This window comes from Stegodyphus dumicola, chromosome 2, assembly GCF_044657685.1.
Source record: "Stegodyphus dumicola isolate Sdum_Otavi_A_Nest chromosome 2, ASM4465768v1".
NCBI lineage: Eukaryota > Metazoa > Arthropoda > Arachnida > Araneae > Eresidae > Stegodyphus > Stegodyphus dumicola.
Genome location: NC_140769.1, coordinates 272760209 through 272779782, shown reverse-complemented (window position 1 = coordinate 272779782; position 19574 = coordinate 272760209). Strand labels below are relative to the sequence as shown.

The window sequence follows — 19574 nt, the reverse complement described above, 5'->3', positions numbered from 1 at the left end:
CAGAGCAGAGTCGGGAGCTGTACTCTGGCGCTTTGCAGTGAAGCTGTCTCCACCGTTATTGCCTGACAGTGTGAAGGCTGTGTCGCTGATTGCTCCAGCGTGTTTGGAGTAGGTCTTCGACAACTGTAAAAAGTGACTTTGGAACTGGCCTGATTAATACCGGCCAATAAAGTGTCTTTCGGTATTCCATCAAGTGTCGTCGTCTTTCACTGCAAACCCACACGAACCTCGTACGAACGTGAAGGAAGAAAATAATGTAACATCTGGTGTCAGAAAAGAAAAACGTAACAATATGATGTTCTTCCCCTTTAAACCAAAAAATTCAGTTCAACAGTAATATCGCAAAATAATTTTTAAATGAGCCTACCTTTAGAATTTCCGATACACAGTAAGAGATAAAACTGCTTTTTTTTTTTTTTTTTTTTTTTTTTCCCCGTACAGTGTTGCCATTGCTCGCTTTGAAATCGTTCAGTTTGTTAATCAAACACTCGTTAAAGTTTTACAAAATGTGAATATAGATAATAAAACAAATTCCCAATTTGGGCTTCCAGATACCTTTATTCTGGTGGAGAAATACGTTATTCAGAATTGGATGGCTCTAGGTGCCGGTGTTTTATCACAGTGCGAGAAACATACATACATTCATGCAGATTCTTCATCATTTAATTTCTTTAAAATAACACAGGGGGATAATATTGGATGGCAAAAATTTGGAAACTGATACAACCTTTTAAAGTTTTCGACACATAATGCCTAAAGGAAATTAATACCCCTTCTGGGCTAACCCTTTTGGGCTAATAAATGGCGTGAAAATGTAATTTAGAAATGTCTCAACAAAATACATTAATGTAAATTAAATCCAGAGTCTAATTTGAAAGTCTTTAAAACATACTTTTTTTTTAAGTTCTTGATGTGGCTGGAAAATCACATATGATTTCCTTATGGCAAAAATTCACCAGGATATTTCAAATATTTGAAATTTTTTATGTCATTTTCAACTAGCACTGAGGGATTGGGAAGTCAAGTTACAACAATTCGAAGAAATGAGTTTAAATGAAATGCAGCAAAAAAAAAAAAAAAAAAAGTCACGTGGTGTCCACAACAGAATTCGTTTCCCTTGCGACACTTACTGAACAATCTTACATCTAACATCTATAAGCATTTTATCTGATAAGTCATGGGATTCTGAAACTTCCTCTGCTGCAATCACTAAACGTGATCGCTTCAACCGCCAGAACTACGACTACAGAAAGCAAGTACTATCTTGTCTAACCTTTTGATGCCACTTTTGTTTATCAACAAGAGCTTATTTGCTGCGCGATTTCTTCTCAGTGTCATTTTTATGTATCCATTTGGCGATAAGTGTTATCAGCCGCACTTTTGAGTCAACAGTTATACAGATAAATCACATACTGGTTCGTTTCGGACCACCCTGAAATCCCTCCCTCCCATTCCTGCATTTCCAGTGGAATTTTTTTGCTCGATAAGAGCTGGAACTGGTACTAGATTATATTTTCTAATCCGAGGTTCTGCAGAAGCCCAGGGCTCTTCGAGCGATATTTTTAATATTTTTTCGCGGATGGGTTCTTCGAAAGATGCTGTGAAGTTTCCGTTAAGGTTTTTTTTAAAGTTTTCTCCAGGATAAAAGTGTTCAGAAAGACTGAATTAGATAAAGATTTTTCAGCTTTTTATATTGGAGGAAACTTTGAAATAATGGTCATCTCTCAGAATACCTGTAAATACAGAGACTGTTCGCACATTTTTTAGACGATTTTGGTAAGCGGTAATAAAAAATCGTTTGCTGCAAAAGAAGTAATTGCAATTGTACTATGTTTTTAAAAGTCAAAATCATCGCCTGTGGCTTGAAAGTTTTGTTTTTATTCAAAATGGCGAATTTAACAAAGCAGTGGTTCGAAGTCTACATTTACGCTCTTTCCGAACAGAAATATGCGTACTCCGTTATCCAAACATGATGTGAGAGTCATGGTTTTTAGATATGTAAAGCGTCGATAGGTAATATCATCAACAAGAAAGGAAAAAAACATCAAATTGGAGCCTCAAGGGGGACAAAAATTTCAAACAAGTGTCCAAGGAAAAATAAAATGTTAATGTTAAAAGAAAATCCCCGTAGTCAAAGGACAGTTGCAAAACCATTAAAATGCTCGATGTCCACTGTAAACAAAATGATAAACGTTGATTTAAATCTTAAGAAAGCGAACAAACGCAATGTGCATTGTCTTCTTCCAAAGCATATCGCTCGACGCAGGACACGCTGCAGAATTCTATACGAGAAACACTTATCCAAAGAAAAATGGAAAACAATTTTCGCAATAGGGGATATAAGCATGGGTGTAATTAAATGATTGTAACAAAAAAAAAAAAAAAAAAAAAAAGAGTAATTTATTATCATAAAAGGGGAGAAACAATTTAAGTACATGGTTCAAAGAATCGAAAGAAAGTTTTTCTAAGGGATTCATGATTGTTGCTGGTTTTTCTTATAATGGCAAGTTAAAAATAAAGAGAGTGCAAAAAAATGTCAAGATTAACTCCAAATACTACCAAGAACATATTTTATCGCCAATTTTTCTGAATGAAATACCATCGCTTTACCCACAGTGCCATTCATCTGTGAGACTCCATCAGGACAAAGCTAGCAGTCACACATCAAAATCCACTGTAAATTTCCTAAAAGAAATGGAACAAAAGACTGGTATCAAACTGGTATAACCTTCACTGATATCCCTACTAAATCTCCCGATGTGTCACATATGGATTTTTGTGCTTTCGGACTTTTAAAAACTGCATTATGCAAACGTTGTCCCAAAACCCTAACAAGACTCTGGAAAGCTGTTCGGGAGAAATGGAATAGAAAACCTCTTCTGCCACTTCAAAAGGCATTTTATCCTGGAAATTGCGATGTCGAAAGATAGTTCAGAGTAAGGGATGTCAAACAGAACATTTAAAACACAAGAATTTTATGTAATTTAATATTGTGAATACAATATACATCGTCTAAAAAATGTGTGAACAGCCTCTGTATTAACAACAATAGGAATTTTTCTCGTGGCTATATCGTCTCAGAAACACGACCATCTCCGAAAATGTGTCTGAATGAGAATATAATTATCTCTGAAACACGACTATCTCTGAAAGTATTTCTGAATTATCTCTTAAGAACGCGTGTCGAAATTGCAGGTCACTTGTGCTTCTAGCCTCCTGAAATGTTATCATAAAAAAGGGGGGAGAGAGAGAGAGAGAGAACCAGAAAAAGAAAATCTGAAAGGTTTCAGATTTTCAATTTCGTTCAAAGGGGCGTTTCTTTAACATTTTGTGTGTTACCTTTATTTATCTAATATCACGCTCTTCGCACTTAAACCTTAAAATTCAGTTCAAGAGCAATCGCAAGATAGTTTTAAATTGAGCATATCTTAGAATTTCCGATACAGAGTCTCGCGCACTGGAGATAAAAACGTCTTTTCTGTACAACGTTGTCATTTCTGGCTTGGAAATACTTGAGTTTGTTAATCAAAAATTCGTTAAAGATTTACAAAATATGAAATCGATAATAAAACAAATTCCAAATTCCAAATTTGGGCTTTCAGATGCTCGTATTCGCTGTAGTATTACGCCATTCGAAATTTGATATGGCTCTATGTACTGTTGTTTTATCACAACGCGAGAAATATACATACATTTATGCAGAATTTTTCATAATTTAATTTCTTCAAATATAATGCAGGAGTCTAACATTTGGTGGCGACAGTTTGAAAAGTGAAACGGACATTTATAGTGAACCAACGCAAAATCGCAAAACGAAAACAATAGTTCCTTCAGGTGAATAGTCTTTATTTTGCACCAGGCACAAAGCCTCTTTGGACTAAAATAAAATAAATAAAAATAAATAAATAAAAGTCTGAAAGCTTTCACATTTTATATTACTACGAAGCGGGCGCTTTTTAATGTTTTGTGTGCTGCCTTTATTTATTAAATATCACGTTCTTCGCACTTAAACTATTTAAAATTCAATTCAACAGCAAGACCGCAAAATATTCAAAAACAACATATCTTTAGAATTTCCGTTAGACAGTCTGGCGTGCGCTGGAGGTAAAAATGTTTACAAAATAAGAAATAGATAATAAAACAAATTCCAATGCCCGTATTCCGGTGTCCAGATGCCCGTGTGTTATTTGAGATGAGACCCAAAAGTTACTTTTATTTATTAAATATCATGTTCTTCGCATTTAAACCACGAAATTCAGTTCAACAGCAATATCGCAAAATATTTAAAAAGAGCATAGCTTTAGAATTTCCGATATAAAGTCTCGAGCACTGGATATATATATTTCCGTACAATGTTCCCATTGCTAGCTTTGAAATCCTTGAGTTTGTTAATCAAACATTCGTTAAAGTTTTAGAAAATAAGAAATAGATAATAAAACCAATTCCAAATTCCAAATTTGGGCTTCCAGATGCCCATATTCGAGTGGAGTACTCCGTTACTCAAAATCAGATGTCTTTAGGTACCGTTATTTTTTTCACAGTGCGAGAAACATACATACATACATTTATGCAGATTCTTCATTATTTAATTTCTTTAAACGTAATGCAGGGCTGTAATATTTAGCGGCAAAAATTTGAAAAGTGAAATAGTGGACGACGCAAAATGCCAAAACGAAATTAGCTCTTCTTGGTGAATTGCCCCCTTTGGGATAAAAAAAAAAAATTGAATTACCCCCCCCCAACAATATAAACGTATGGGATCTTTTAATTGTAATGTAATTTAAAGAATTGTTTATAGCAAAATAACTTGTTTTTTGATACGGTAATCAGCAATGAATGTATAGTAGTAATAATTTTCATACGTATTGAAATTCTGTGACGCAGAATACAAGCCAGTTTCCTGATAAAGTTGTTCACGAAGACAGTCCTCCTCTTAGCCCTTATATACTTTGCTATAATCAAATAAACAAACCAAAACAAACCTTCCTTAGGCTGATAGCCCTCGTGTGTCTCGTGCCCCTCAATACACAAATAAACTTTAAAACCCAAGAAAAAGGTTTACTGATAACTGAAATGCAGAAAAGATAATAGCTTGCATAATTTTACTAAAAGCATGCAAACAGTATCAGTGCTGATTGAATATTCTTCGCTAACTATTAAACATAGTAATTTTGTTTATTTCGTTTGTTTTGTTAGTATTAAAATCAATGCACTGTTTGGCATGCGGATCACAGCAGAGTACAGAGTAAAGAGGTTGGGAGAGATTAAAAAAAAACGAGGGGGGGGGAGAGACCAAGGAATGCGGTAAAGAAGTTGCGAGTTAGAGAAGCAGGTGGTTAGAGAAGAGTTTTCCCACGCTAGCGTTAAGCAATAAAAACCTTCTAACAGTTGCTTGACTCGCGATGTATAAAAATGATTTAACATTTTCTTCGCTCGACATCTGGCGTTCGTTCGGGTTGGGGCACCTTATGGACTTCGCACTTGATTTTGCGGACTGCTGCGCGCGTTTACATCTTTTGTTTAACTTAGGCGCATTCCGTTGCAAAAGCTGTTGCGGAACTTGAGGGCGCAATGCTTAAGGTATCTCCAACCGAGGAAGACCATCACATATGCATTTAGATCTACAAAAGATTCCTTTAAATGCGGTAGATAATGAACTAAAAGAATATTACAGTTGCGTTATTTCGCAAATCGTAACAAAGTATTGTTGCATGCGTAGGTGTTCGTAATAGCTTGAATGCAGAAGTCGGATGAAAAGCTAAAAAAATTTATTCTAATAACAAGAAATATAACAAAACGCTGGAGTATTCCTCGAAGACATTCGTGCAATATCACAATATCACGCAATATAAACAGTAGCTATATTTTAAACCACTAAAATATTAATAACAGAACGCAATATAAAGCGCAGTTCTAATCTCACCGCGAATTCGCTAGTCAACAAACAACATTTATCTAAACAACAAATGAGCTGAGATGTTTCTCTCCGGCTTTTATAGCTTTTTAAATCGGCGCGCGAGACAGTTCTAGCAATTTAGTCAATTATATTTATTCGAACTAAACATAAATTAAAAGAGATATTTATTTACTAAACGTTAAATGCACGTGCTTATTTTTAATTTTTGATTTCTCTTTAAATTCGTCACGCGCTGCATTGCACGAGGAAATAAAACAATTTTAATTATGATTCTATTACAAATATCTAACTAAATGCAAAGTTCGTAACAATATTACTAATTAAAAAATTCTTTATTGAAAATCTACACTATTAAAATATGCGCGTGTCTGTCTATTTGTTTTTATGACATCACTTTCTCCGGAACGGCGGAGAGTTGAGTTTAGTTGAGTTGAGTATTCCTCCCCCCCCCGGATTCCGAAAATTCGTGGAAAGCCATTTCGACCATTCTCATCTTCGTACTGCTTTAATCATCCGAGATATTAATTAAAAAGTCTGAAAACTCTAATTTTCCAGCTTATTTTTCCGAGTGGCAACAGTTTGTTATGCTGGAGATAAAATTCTGTTTTATTTCGAAAAAGTGTTGCCACTGCTCGCTTTCAAATCGTAGAGTTTGTTAATAAAAAATTTGCAAGTTTTACGAAGTATGGAAAAAAATAGCGTTGCCGAACATTAAATATATTATTATTATATCCCAGAAAGATTATCCGATGGTGTAATTTTGTTTATTTATTTGTTGCGACGTCCATCCGAAATTTGATGGTTCTAGGTACCATTGTTTTATCACAATGCGAGAAATATATATACATTTATGCAGATTTATCATTATTTAATTTTTTCAAATATAATGCAGGGCTCTAATATTTGGTGGTAACAACTTGGAAAGTGAAACGCCGTGTATAGGGAACTAACCCAAAATGCCAAACCGAAATTAATAGACCTTCTGCGCAAATTGCCCCTTGCGCCGTTTTAGCACGTAATTTAGAACGTTTTTCCCAGTACATGCTGAGAACGTTTCGAAATCTACCAGGATTGTACGTTGAAATGTGCGTTTTAAGAACACGGTTATAATACGCACCGATTTAGCACGTCGTTTGGAACGTATTTTCTAGCACATGTTGAGAACGTTTCGAAAAGTACCAGTGTTGTACGTTGAAATATACTTCCTAAGAACACTCTTATAAAACGCACCGCTTTAGCACGTAGTTTAGAACGTTTTTCACAGTGCATGTTGAGAACGTTTCGAAATGTACCAAGATTGTGCGTTGAAATATACATTTTAAGAACACGGTTATAATACGCACCGCTTTAGCACGTCGTTTAGAACGTATTTTCTAGTACATCTTGAAAACATTTCGAAAAGTACCAGTATTTTACGTTGGAATGTACGTTCTAAGAACACGGTTTTAACATACACAACTTTAGCACGTTATGTCGAACGTATTTTATAACACAATCTGGGAACGTTTCAAAAAACGATTGTTGTATCAGGACTTGTAATCCTCTTCACTTGCTTTGGAAACATGAACTGTCCTGACTCGGAACAGGGAGCTTACTCAAGCTATGTTCAATAAATTGTGAAGTAGAGAATACACACAGGAAGGGTATACGAAACCCTTTATTTTTCTATCTTTACAGAGATTTCCGGAACTTCGGAATACAGAGACTAACCACTTGTGGTCTGAACGTAAGAATATAAAACTACTAACTAAAACTCTAACTAAAAACTAACTTTGGGTTAATATACAAGTGCCTAGCTTTAAGATTGGCCGTTATTTAACAAAATCCGTATGTAGTACAGAGAGCTGCTAAAACTACGATACGTTTAAATTATCAAGAGGACTAAACCTCTGGCCTTGAAGGCAACCAGCAACCGAGTAAAACTACTATGGCAAGCGGTTTGCAGTAACTCTTTCCTCTCTCTTGCTTGGCAAAAAGCCACAACTTAAGTACTTGGCGTTAGCAAGACAAATTTGCATAAATAAGTTAAAGCTTTTAATTCTGACCGGAAGTAGAAAATAAGAAGTGATAGTAAAGATTTAAAATAAAATAAACGTTAGTAAAACTTAGGATCCTTACAGTTGTACGTCCAAATGTACGTACTAACTACACGGTTGTTACACGCACCAGTTTAGCACGTTATATAGAGCGCATTTTATAACACAATCTGGGAACGTTTCAAAAAACACGATTGTTCTACGTCGAAATGTGCGTACTAACTACACGGTTGTTACGCGCACCACTTTAGCACGTTATGTAGAACGTATTTTATAACACAATCTGGGAACGTTTCAAAAAACACGATTGTTGTACGTCGAAATGTACGTACTAAATACACGATTGCTACATGCACCACTTTAGCACGTTATGTAGAACGTATTTTATAACATAATCTGGGAGGTGTATTCATTCATATATTTACTTTTTCTTTCATAAGAGCTATGTCATATTAACCCAAGAATGCGACGTACCTTTGGATTGCTATTTATCCGCAACTCCCCCTCTCAACACCTAACAGATTTAGATACCATCTCAGTTTCTGGAATAGCGTGACGATACTTTTTGCTCCATTTAAAAGCAATGGAAAAATAGCGTGAATTTTACGTATTGAGCTAAGGAGTTAAAAGATACCTTTAAAACGTGACAATCGTGAACGGCAACTACTCTTTTTCGTGTACTCCACCCCACCTTTTCCGTGAATCACGGAACACGTAAACGGGCAATGATTCCAAATCTGATGAACTCCATTGGTCACGCAGTAACAAGTTCACCTGCCTTCGAGAATCGTAATGTTGACTGAAATCTCACAGTTCCTGGAATTTGAATTTGTTTTTCCAGTACTTTGTTCGAGAGGAAATCTTGCAAGAATGCAATCGGAATGTTTGTTCTTGCAATCTTAATCGTGGGTATAACGAAAATTTGAAGAAATTGTTTAAATTAACTTAAATCATCACTGTGGTTGCAGCCATTGCTAATCTCATTTTTAGTGCCATGGAAACTTGAGTTTATATAATCGGATTCAGCTTTTACTTAATTTGTGGTAGACGCGGTATAGTACACTGATGCACAAAGTCAGTCATTATTGAATACAGTGTCTCATTAAAGTGATGGGACACTTGTGCTTTACAAAAGGAAACTGTAATAAAATAAATTTTAAAAAAATGTAAACATTTTTTGTGGGTGTTTTTCATACTTAAATTTAGTAACAATTATTACATAACATACATTTTCTCAAAATATTAAAATCTTAATTTAATAAAAATACAATTGTTTAGAACGGAGCAGAAAATGGCTCACTTAAGTGATGGGACACTTACTTTTCCATCAAATATTTATCCAAAAATTTTACTTTTTAAAAGGTTTTAATATTTTGTTGAATTTCCTTTTACTTTTAAAAGATTTAATCTTCTTGGAATGGATTCGACTAATTTTTTTGTGATTTCTGGAGTGATTTTACCCCGTTCTTCTTGAAGCACCGATTTTAATTCTTGTTTTTAAGAAATGGTGTGTTTTCGAATTCTTAATTCCAATTCTTACCAAATATTCTCTATGGGATTTAAGTCGGGAGATTATGGTGCTGTTTTTATTATTTCAGGACAGTTATACAGCAGCCAGAGTCTAACGTTCAAAGTAGTGTGCTTGGGGTCATTGTCCTGGTAGAATTTAAAATCGTTATGAAGGTTCAATTTTCGTGCTGAAGAGTTCAAATTTTGATTTAAAATGGCAATATTCTTGTACTGATCCATTATACTGTCAATAAAAACAAGATTACCAACTCCACCGGACGACATACACCTCCAAACCATAACTCCTCCTCCATCATGTTTTACTGTTTGCATCAAGTTCTGTTTGCGAAATTCTTTCCTGGGTTTTCTCTACACCAAAATTCTACCATCAGAACCAAATATATTAAATTTATTCTCATCAGCAAATACAACTTCATTCCAGTAATCAGAATTCTTATTTATGTTGGATTTTGCGAAAGCCAGTCTGAGTTTTCTATTCTTTTTACTTACGAAGAATTTTTCCCTGGCTGCTCTACAGTAATATACGGCAGATCGAATTACTCTTCTAATCGTCTCAGGATTAACAATTACTCCATATAATGCTTGTAAATCAGCAGCAACTTTAGGAGCACTCATTCTTGGATTTTTTTTTTTAATGCTTCGAACGATAATTCGCTTTATTCCATTGGATAGTTTTGATGGTCGGCCAGGTCTTCTTTTATCCTGAATCATACGATTCTTTTTATATCGTTTAATTATATTAAAAACTGTTGAATGACTCAAGTTAACTATTTCAGCAGTTTCTCTAATAGATTTTCCACGTTCAGTATGCAAATTAATAACTAATTTTCGAATTTCAGGCAAAGTTTCTTTTCGTTTAGCATTCATGGCTTCACAGAGCTAAAAAACACAAAAATTCTAAAACAAACTGGAGAGAAATACTGCAGACGATTTTATAAATTATTTATAATTCAGCTTTTGAGTAAAAGTAAAAACCACGAAAAATATTTTTATTGTAGTACGTAGTAGTATCTAATGGTGTCCCATCACTTATGTGAGCCATTTTTTGCTCCGTTCTAAACAATTGTATTTTTATTAAATTAATATTTAAATATTTTGAGAAAATGTATGTTATGTAATAATTGTTACTAAATTTAAGTATGAAACACACTCACAAAAAATGTTTACATGTTTTTTTAATTTATTTTATTACAGTTTCCTTTTGTAAAGCACAAGTGTCCCATCACTTTAGTGAGACACTATTTAAACTTTAAATTATTAGCGCAAAGGGAAATTTGCCCAAAAGGGCTATTACCATGGTTCTGGCATTTTACGCTGATTCACTATAAACGGCAAATCACTTTTCTAATTGTTGCCACCAAATAGCACAGCCCTGTAATATATTTAAAGAAATTAAATAATTAACAATCTGCGTAAATGTATGTATGTTTCTCGCATTGTGATAAAACAACGGTACCTAGAACCATCCAGTTTTGAACAACGTAATCCTCCACCGAATATGGTCACCTGGAATCCCGAATCTGGAATTTAGAATTCCTTTTGTTATCGATTTCACATTTTGTAAAAGTTAAACGAGTTTTTCATTAACACACTCAACAATTTCAAAACGAGCAGTGACAACGCTGCATGGAATAAAACATTTTTATCTCCAGCGCGCCAGACTGTCTATCGGAAATTCTAAACATATGCAATCTATCTAAACATATTCTAAACATCTTCAATATTTTTAGCCCAAAGGGGCGTTAGGTCAAATGCTGGAGAAACGGCTCTCGAAACGTCTATGTGTGTCTAAATGAAAAACGACACTCTGGGCGTACTTTTTTTGGAGGGGGGGGGTTAACTGGGGAGGGGCGTAGAAAAGTGAGTCAAAGTGTGGAAGCGTTTGACATGCCCGTTCTGAAGGATGTTGACTAGCATTTATGTTTCATATAGGAAAAATCCGAGAAAAACCCATACAACTAGTTCGTTCTCCGTACCCGGACGAACTACCAGTGTTCAACTTTCGTATCTACTCTGTAATCTGCTTACCGAAGAAAGAGTGCATGGTAATAGTAAAGGTTAATAAACAAACCAATTAAACTAAATAATAAAACGATCGTTAATTCTAAATATTTTAAAACCGATATTTGATTTATAGAAATGGCTTTAGAGTTCAGTTGTATCTAACAGACATGACATTTAATGGTGCAAGATTCTTCTCTTTCATTGGGGGGGGGGAAAGCGCGCCTAAAATAATATTATATATAAAAAATGTAAAAGCTTTCAGATTTTATATTATGCCCAAAGGGGCATTTTTTTAAAATTTTGTGTGTTATCTTTATTTATTAAATATCACCTTCTTCGCACTTAAACCATAAAATTCAATTCAGCAACAATATCGCAAAATAATTTTAAAATGAGCATATCTTTAGAATTTCCGATATAGAGACTCGCAGGCTGGAGATAAAAAAATGTTTTTTCTGTACAACGTTGCCATCGCTCGCTTTGAAATCCTTGAGTTTGTTAATCAAAAACTCGTTAAAGTTTTACAAAATACAAAATAGATAATAAAAGAAATTCCAAATTTGGGCTTTCAGATGGTCAGATTAGGTCATTCAAAATTAGATGGCTCTAGGTACCGTTGTTTTATCGCAGTGCGAGAAACATACATACTGTTGCCACTCCTATTGAATTTAGCATTTCCTGTTTGTTATTATTAGTCTAAAGGGATTTGAATCCCGAAGGACTATTAGTTTCGTTTTGGCATTTTGCGTCGGACGGATAAATGTCGGTTCACTTTTCAAACTGTTGCCATAAAATGTTAGAGTCCTGCATTATATTTGAAGAAATTAAATAATGAAAATCTGCGTAAATGTATGTATATTTCTCACATTGTCATAAAATAACGGTACATAGAGTCATCGAATTTTGAATAACGTAATTCTCCAACGAATATGAGCATGTGGAAGACCAAATTTGAAATTTGAAATTTGTTTTATGATCGATTTCCTATTTTTTAAAACTTTGACGAATTTTTGATTAACAAACTCAAGGATTTCAAAGCGAGCAATGGCAACGTTGTGCAGAAAAAACATTTTTATCTCCAGCGCGTATCGGAAATTCTAAAGATATGCTCGTTTTAAAACTATTTTGCGATATTGCTGTTGCACTGGATCTTATGGTTTAAGTGCGAGGAACATGATATTTAATAAAGAAAGGTAACACACAAAATGTTAAAAAACGCCCCTTTGGACGTAATTTAAAATCTGAAACATTTCAGATTTTTTATTTATTTATTTATTTATTTATTTTTTTATTTAATCGTTTTGTTTTGTAATTTTATTTGATGTACGAATCTGGCATCCAGTTTTGTTTTGGAATATTGTGATCGGGAAATTCCCGTTTTAAGTAAGCAGCAGTAAAGTTGCGTTACTGAAATACTGAATGTTTTTTCATCATTAAGATGTACGAATCGTTTGATCATTATACTAAATTCTACACGTAAATAGTCGCATTAATATGTATGTGTTTGTAAAATGAAATAATTTTTATATTAAACGAAGTTGGATTTCGAGTCAAAACACGTACATTTATGATGTGAAGTTGAACCTCTACCTGATTATTATCTTTATTTTGACGTAATTTAGTAAATCGCGATTGGCAACAGTTGAGTTTTTACATGTACGCTTTCGAGTTTGTTCTATAGTTTTACTTTTCGTTTTAAGTAATGAGAATAATGACTTTTTGAGATGTTTTTCATGAGTATTTAAGAACTGAAGAGTATTATTTTATGCCATTTATGTTCTGAGTATTGCTTTGAGGTGTGAAAGCTAAAACTAACACTTAATTAGACTTGTAAATAGAATCGTAATGTTAAACTGTTTGTGTTGTGACGAGATGTCTTTCATTGGATAATTGATTGTATACTCATTTTCCATCATAATTCTTCTGATATAGAAGGTAAAACGGGATATATGCAGATTCTTCATTATTTAATTTCTTTAAATATAACACAGCGCAATAGTATTAGGTGGCAACAGTTTGAAAAGTGAAACGGATATTTAATGTTTTCGACACAAAATGCCAAAACAAATTTGATAGCCCATCTGAGCTAACGCTCTTTGGGTTAAAAAAAAATTTTTTTTTTTGGAAAGAATTTTGAGAAAACCGCAAATCCCCACTCTCATCATTGTCCTTTTTCAGATGCCTCTAATCTTTATCCTCTTGACGTTCTTGTGAGCCTCAAGTACAGTTCTAATAGTTTTCCGTCAATGAAAAGGCGCCCCATATCCCCCCCCTACACGCGCACATAATTCAAAGAAGAATTCATAGACCCGATAAACACAAAACACCTAAATCTGTCTTCGGTTCGAGCTCGTTCTGCGCATCACGGAGCGGCGGTTTGACATTACTCATCAGTTCGGCCACCTTTTTATTTGTAAGCAATGCCTATGGAGATGGCAACAGAAAAGCGTGAGAACTCCGTGCTTTTCGGACGTGCGGCGCCACTTCCAAATTCCGGGACGGCGCCGAATTTCTTTCCGACTCAATGTGGCTGCCACCTTACGCCTTACTTTCCTACACTCCGCCCCACCTACTCCGCAGGCGTCTTCTAAGAACTGAACGAATAGTGTTACCGAATTTTTCATGCCGGCCTAGTAGAAGAAAAGGGAGTTTTCTCTCCGCTGTAATTTTATTTAAGGTCTCGCGCGCGCGTTAATAGATTTACGTACTTTCTCCCAGAATTCCTCACGACGGAGGGGATGAATTACAGACCATATTTTCTTCGTATTGGAAGCTGGAGAAAGAAGGGGTGGAGGGACAGCAGTGCAGTTCGAGGTGTTTAAATTGGTTATCGTTATTAGCCCAACGGGCGTTAGCCCACAAGGGCTATTAATTTCGTTTTGGCATTTTGTGGCGTTTCACTATAAATGGCATTTCACTTTTCGAAGTGTTGCCAAAATATTATCGCCCTGTATTATATTTAAAAAAATTAAATAATGAAGAATCTGCATGAATGAAACACGGTCACTTAAACTCAACTGCATCAATTACAAATAGTGCAAAACAAATTTCTGCGCATTATTACTGATTCTCACTATCTTATCCGCAATAAACTTTTACACAGAGACTTAAAACTTGAGACGATTCCAGATTACATCAGAAGATCCAATGAAAAATTCTTCAACAAAGCTGTGCAATGTTAATTACTCCCAAGTCTTTAATTATGAAATTCTCTTCGAAGATAGAAGCGTCAAAAAACTTGCAGCTCACACCTTAATGGGAGGAGACGACAATTTTTTCACTTAGCTCCTGAATCGGTAGCTGTTTATACTTCCAATGCATCTGATTTTGATTGAAGTTCTTCTGTAGCTTGAATATTACTCATGGTGAATTATAAAACTAATGCTGTGAGATTTTTCGCATTGTGATGATATAGTAGTGTTGTAAATAGGTTGCTTAGGTTGTTGTTGAGTTGCTGTAGTGTATTGCGTTGAATAGTTGTTTTAAAATTGTGTTGTATAGTTGTATTGTATTGTGTTGTATTTAGCACTATTGATTGAAGTTGTTTAGTTGTATTTGAATTTGTCATTGGAACTCTTGCTGTAGTGTATCTTCTCATACTGTTGTCATTGATTTGCATTGTCTTGGGTCCTCCTTGAAAGCTATGATCGCTCGTCACGTTTTGCGAACTTGTCCGATTGGATTGTCTTACTCCTTTTCGTACTTCTCTTTTTCCCCTTTTCTCCGTTTTCTCATCTGACATTTTCTCCACATCCGGATTTCTTTATATAGTGCCGTTGGGCTTTAATTCTGGAACCGACAACGTTGCTCTTCGCAATAGCTCGGTCAATTATAGAGTCTAAGTATGTTTCTCCCATTGTCATAAAACCACGTTACCTAGAGCTATCGAATTTTGAATAGCGTAATCCTCCACCCGAAGATGGGCATCTGGAAGTCCGAATTTGGAATCTGGAATTTGTTTTATTATCCATTTAATATTTTGTAAAGCATTTATGAATTTTTGATTAGCAAACTCAACGATTTCAAAGCGAGGCATGGCAACAGTGCACGAAAAGAAAAACATTTTTATCCCCAGCGCGCAAGACTCTCAGTCGGAAAGTCTTAAAGATACGCTCTTTTTTAATATTTTGCGATAATGCTGTTGAATTGAATTTTATGGTTTAAGTGCGAAGAACATCATATTTAATAAATCAAGGTGAAATACATAACGTTGAAAAAAATGCCAATTTGGGCCTGATATAAAATATCGAAACTTTCAAGTTTTTTTTATTATAATTATTATTTATTTAATTTTGTATTTATAGGCATTTTTGGCATTTTGTGGCGAAAACTTTAAATGTCCGTTTCACTTTTCAAATTGTTGCTTACAAATGATATCGCTCTGTATTTAAGAAATTAAACAAGGAAGAATCTACATGAATGTATGAATGTTTCTCGAAATTTGAAAAAACAACGATAAGTAGAGGCATTGAATTATGAATAACGTAGTCCTCCCCCCCCCCAAATACGGATATCTGAAAACCCGAATTTGGAATTTGTTTAATTGTCTTAAATTTGCTTTTGAAATGTATATTTGTAAGTGCAAAGAAAATTATTCTTAATAATAACGCTAAAAAGATAAAAAAATCAAGAGTGAGTATGACAGTGGACTGGTAAACTGCGAGATCAGCGAGAGCGTAAAATACCTTAACAAACCCTTTTCGGTGACCGTTAAAATCTGAAACCCTTCAGAATTCTTTTTTTTTTTTTTTTTTTTTCTTTTGGCCCGAACGGGCGTTAAACCCAAAGAGGTATTAGTCTCAAAACGGCATTTTGCGTCGTTTCAATTTCTGCGTTGGTTCACTTTTTGAAATGTTGGCACCGTATATTAATGCTATGTATTATACTTAAAGAAACTAAATTATGAAGAATCTGCATGAATGCATTAATTTTTCTCGCAGTGTGAAAAAACAACCGTACTTAGAGCCATCCAGTTTTGAATAACGTAGTCTTCCAACCGAATTTCCAACTTGGAAGCCCGGATTTTGAATTTGTTTAATTGTCTATGTCATATTTTGCAAAACTTTATCGAATTTGTGATTAAAAAACTGAACGATTTCAAACCAAGCCGTGGCAACACTGCCAGATTATACAATAAATACCGTGATATAGTTTGTTTTTTTTAAGTTAGAAAAACACCACTGGCTTAGAGTAATCGGCTGCAAGAGAATGCAGAAGCTGGAATAATTACGTTTAGGTACGTTAGGTTAGGTTAGGTTATTTAATGACGGCAAAGCCTCGAGGGCTATCTGCCTAAGGGGAGGGATGCCTTGCTGGAGGACTTTCTAAGCTGGCTCGTATACACGTTACACATGGGGAAAACCACTAAAACACCCATGCAGCCAGCCCGTTCGCGGGATTCGAACCTCAGAGCGAACTACCAGTGTTCAACGATTTTACTGCTCAGCCGCTGGTGGGCCCTCATTTAGGTAGAGTTGGCAGAATTCTAACAACGCTAGGCCAGTGCCAGAAACTCTCTTCGACTGATATCCAAGAGCTCTCAGCTTAAATACACTATAAGATAATTTGCATTTTGGTGAGGAACATGCAAAGAAGTTAAAGGAAAGATAAAAATCATAACAATTGATCACTTTTACAAGCTCTAAGAACGTTACAATTTAATTAACTAAAATGGTAGTCAACATATAAGGTATTTTCTCCCTTCTTTCAGCATGCCTTCGAGGTGTAAGGTTCGAGTACCGGGGAAGGTAGTGCGGATTTCTTCAGTTTCCTGATTTAGGAAAAAAAAAAAAAAAAAATCTGAAAGGTTTCAGATTTTAAATTACGTCCAAAGGGGCGTTTTTTAACGTTTTGTGTGTTACCTTTATTTATTAAATATCATGTTCTTGACACTTAAACCATAAAATTTAGATCAAGAGCAACATCGCAAAATAATTTTAAATTGAGTCTATCTTTAGAATTTCCGATACACGGTCTCACACGCTGGAGATAAAAAGATTTTTTTTCTATACAGCGTTGCCATTGCTTGCTTTGAAATCGTTGAGTTCTTTTAATAAAAAATTCTTTAAAGTTTCACAAAATATGAAATCGATAATAAAACAAATTCCAAATTTCAAATTAGGGCTTCCAGATCTCATATTCGGTAGAAGATTACGTTATTCAACGTTTGATGGCTCTAGGTACCGTTGTTTTATCACAATGCGAGAAAGATATATACATTTATGCAGATTCTTCATTATTTAATTTCTTCAAATATAATACAGGCCGATAATACATGGTGGCACCGATTTGAAAAGTGATACAGCCTTTTAAAGTTTTCGACGCAAAATGTCAAAACGAAATTAATAGTCCTTCCGGCCAAATTACCCCTTTGGACTAAAAAAAAACAAGAAAAAATTATAATGACTTTACAATGGCGCCCGAACTAAAAGGCGGTGGACAATAATTCGTCACCACCAGGATTTGGAGACCATTCGCCTTTTAAAATTGGGGGTATATAAGGTTATAATCATAATACAGGGAAGACCCAATCCTCCTAGTCCCACTGGACCATATGATTATAAAGGGACGACCCCCTCAAGACCACAAAAGGAAAGAAGAGAGAAAAAGAAGCTAATTAACTAAAAATAATTGGAGGTTAATTAACGAACTAAAAATAAGGAAGAGACATACAAACAATGAAGCACAACACCAAACATTCAAAATCCAAAAACAATTAAAAACCCCACGGGCAAACAGAGTGGCGGAAACTCTCAAGAAATATTCATTCACATGAATTTTCGGAACAGGCACAGGCACAGGCGGTCCAAAGCCATCGAGGAATTCCCAATTTAAATAACCTACAGAAGGTCAAACCGAATTCTCTACAGTATTACTTTAATAGCATATTATTTGTATAATCATAATTCTATTTAAACTATTAATTTATTAGTCCAAAGGCATTTGAATCCCGAAGGACTATTAGTTTCGTTTTGGCATTTTGCGTCGGACTCATAAATGTCGGTTCACTTTTCAAACTGTTGCCATAAAATGTTAGAGTCCTGCATTATATTTGAAGAAATTAAATAATGAAAAATCTGCATAAATATATGTATATTGTGATAAAACAACGGTACATAGAGTCATCGAATTTTGAATAACGTAACGAATATGAGCATGTGGAAGACAAATTTGAAATTTGTTTTATGATCGATTTCCTATTTTTTAAAACTTTGACGAATTTTTGATTAACAAACTCAAGGATTTCAAAGCGAGCAATGGCAACGTTGTGCAGAAAAAACATTTTTATCTCCAGCGCGTGAGTCTGTGTATCGGAAATTCTAAAGATAGGCTCGTTTTAAAACTATTTTGCGATATTGCTGTTGCACTGGATCTTATGGTTTAAGTGCGAGGAACATGATATTTAATAAAGAAAGGTAACACACAAAATGTTAAAAAACGCCCCTTTGGACGTAATTTAAAATCTGAAACATTTCAGATTTTTTTTTTTTTTTTAATTTACTTTAATAGTCCGACCACTATCTGAATTCAAATGTATTAATTATCTTTAATAATCATAGAAAAGAAGCTCCAGGACTGCCAATGACCGAAACCGGAAAAATTTAAGAATGCCATGTATCATATTAAAACTTTAGCAATTACTCCATTAAGAACAGAATATAAGAAAAATTTTAAAACTTTAAAATTTCAGAACATTTTAAAATCAAAAACTACAATTAAAAATTTAAGAAAAAATATAAAAATTCCATAAAATTTAAAATTTAAAAATAAAAATCCTAAAACTGAAAACCACCATTAATTTCGATAATTTAAATCTGGTAATCCATCAGGATTCTCAACATTTGCAAGGCCATATCTATGTAACAATCAACTGCATCTCCTCGAAATGTACAAAACATCCACAATGCATTAAATAAAACAGTACACAAAATTTCAAAATTTTCGTAGTAAACCTATAAATACTCATAACTGAGTATATAATACATATAATCAAAAGATAAATATACACAATACTAAACAAATATTCCAAATTCAACTCTATTAGAATTAATCAAATCCATTGCACATTTAGAATATGTTTTTAAGAT

General features: G+C 34.4%; 1 long non-coding RNA gene across 1 annotated transcript in view; it reads right to left on the bottom strand.

The window, feature by feature from the left end:
- The window catches only part of LOC118205670 (uncharacterized), a 258320-nt gene that overhangs the window by 116337 nt on the left and 122409 nt on the right, over positions 1 to 19574 (bottom strand). The window lies entirely within an intron of this gene.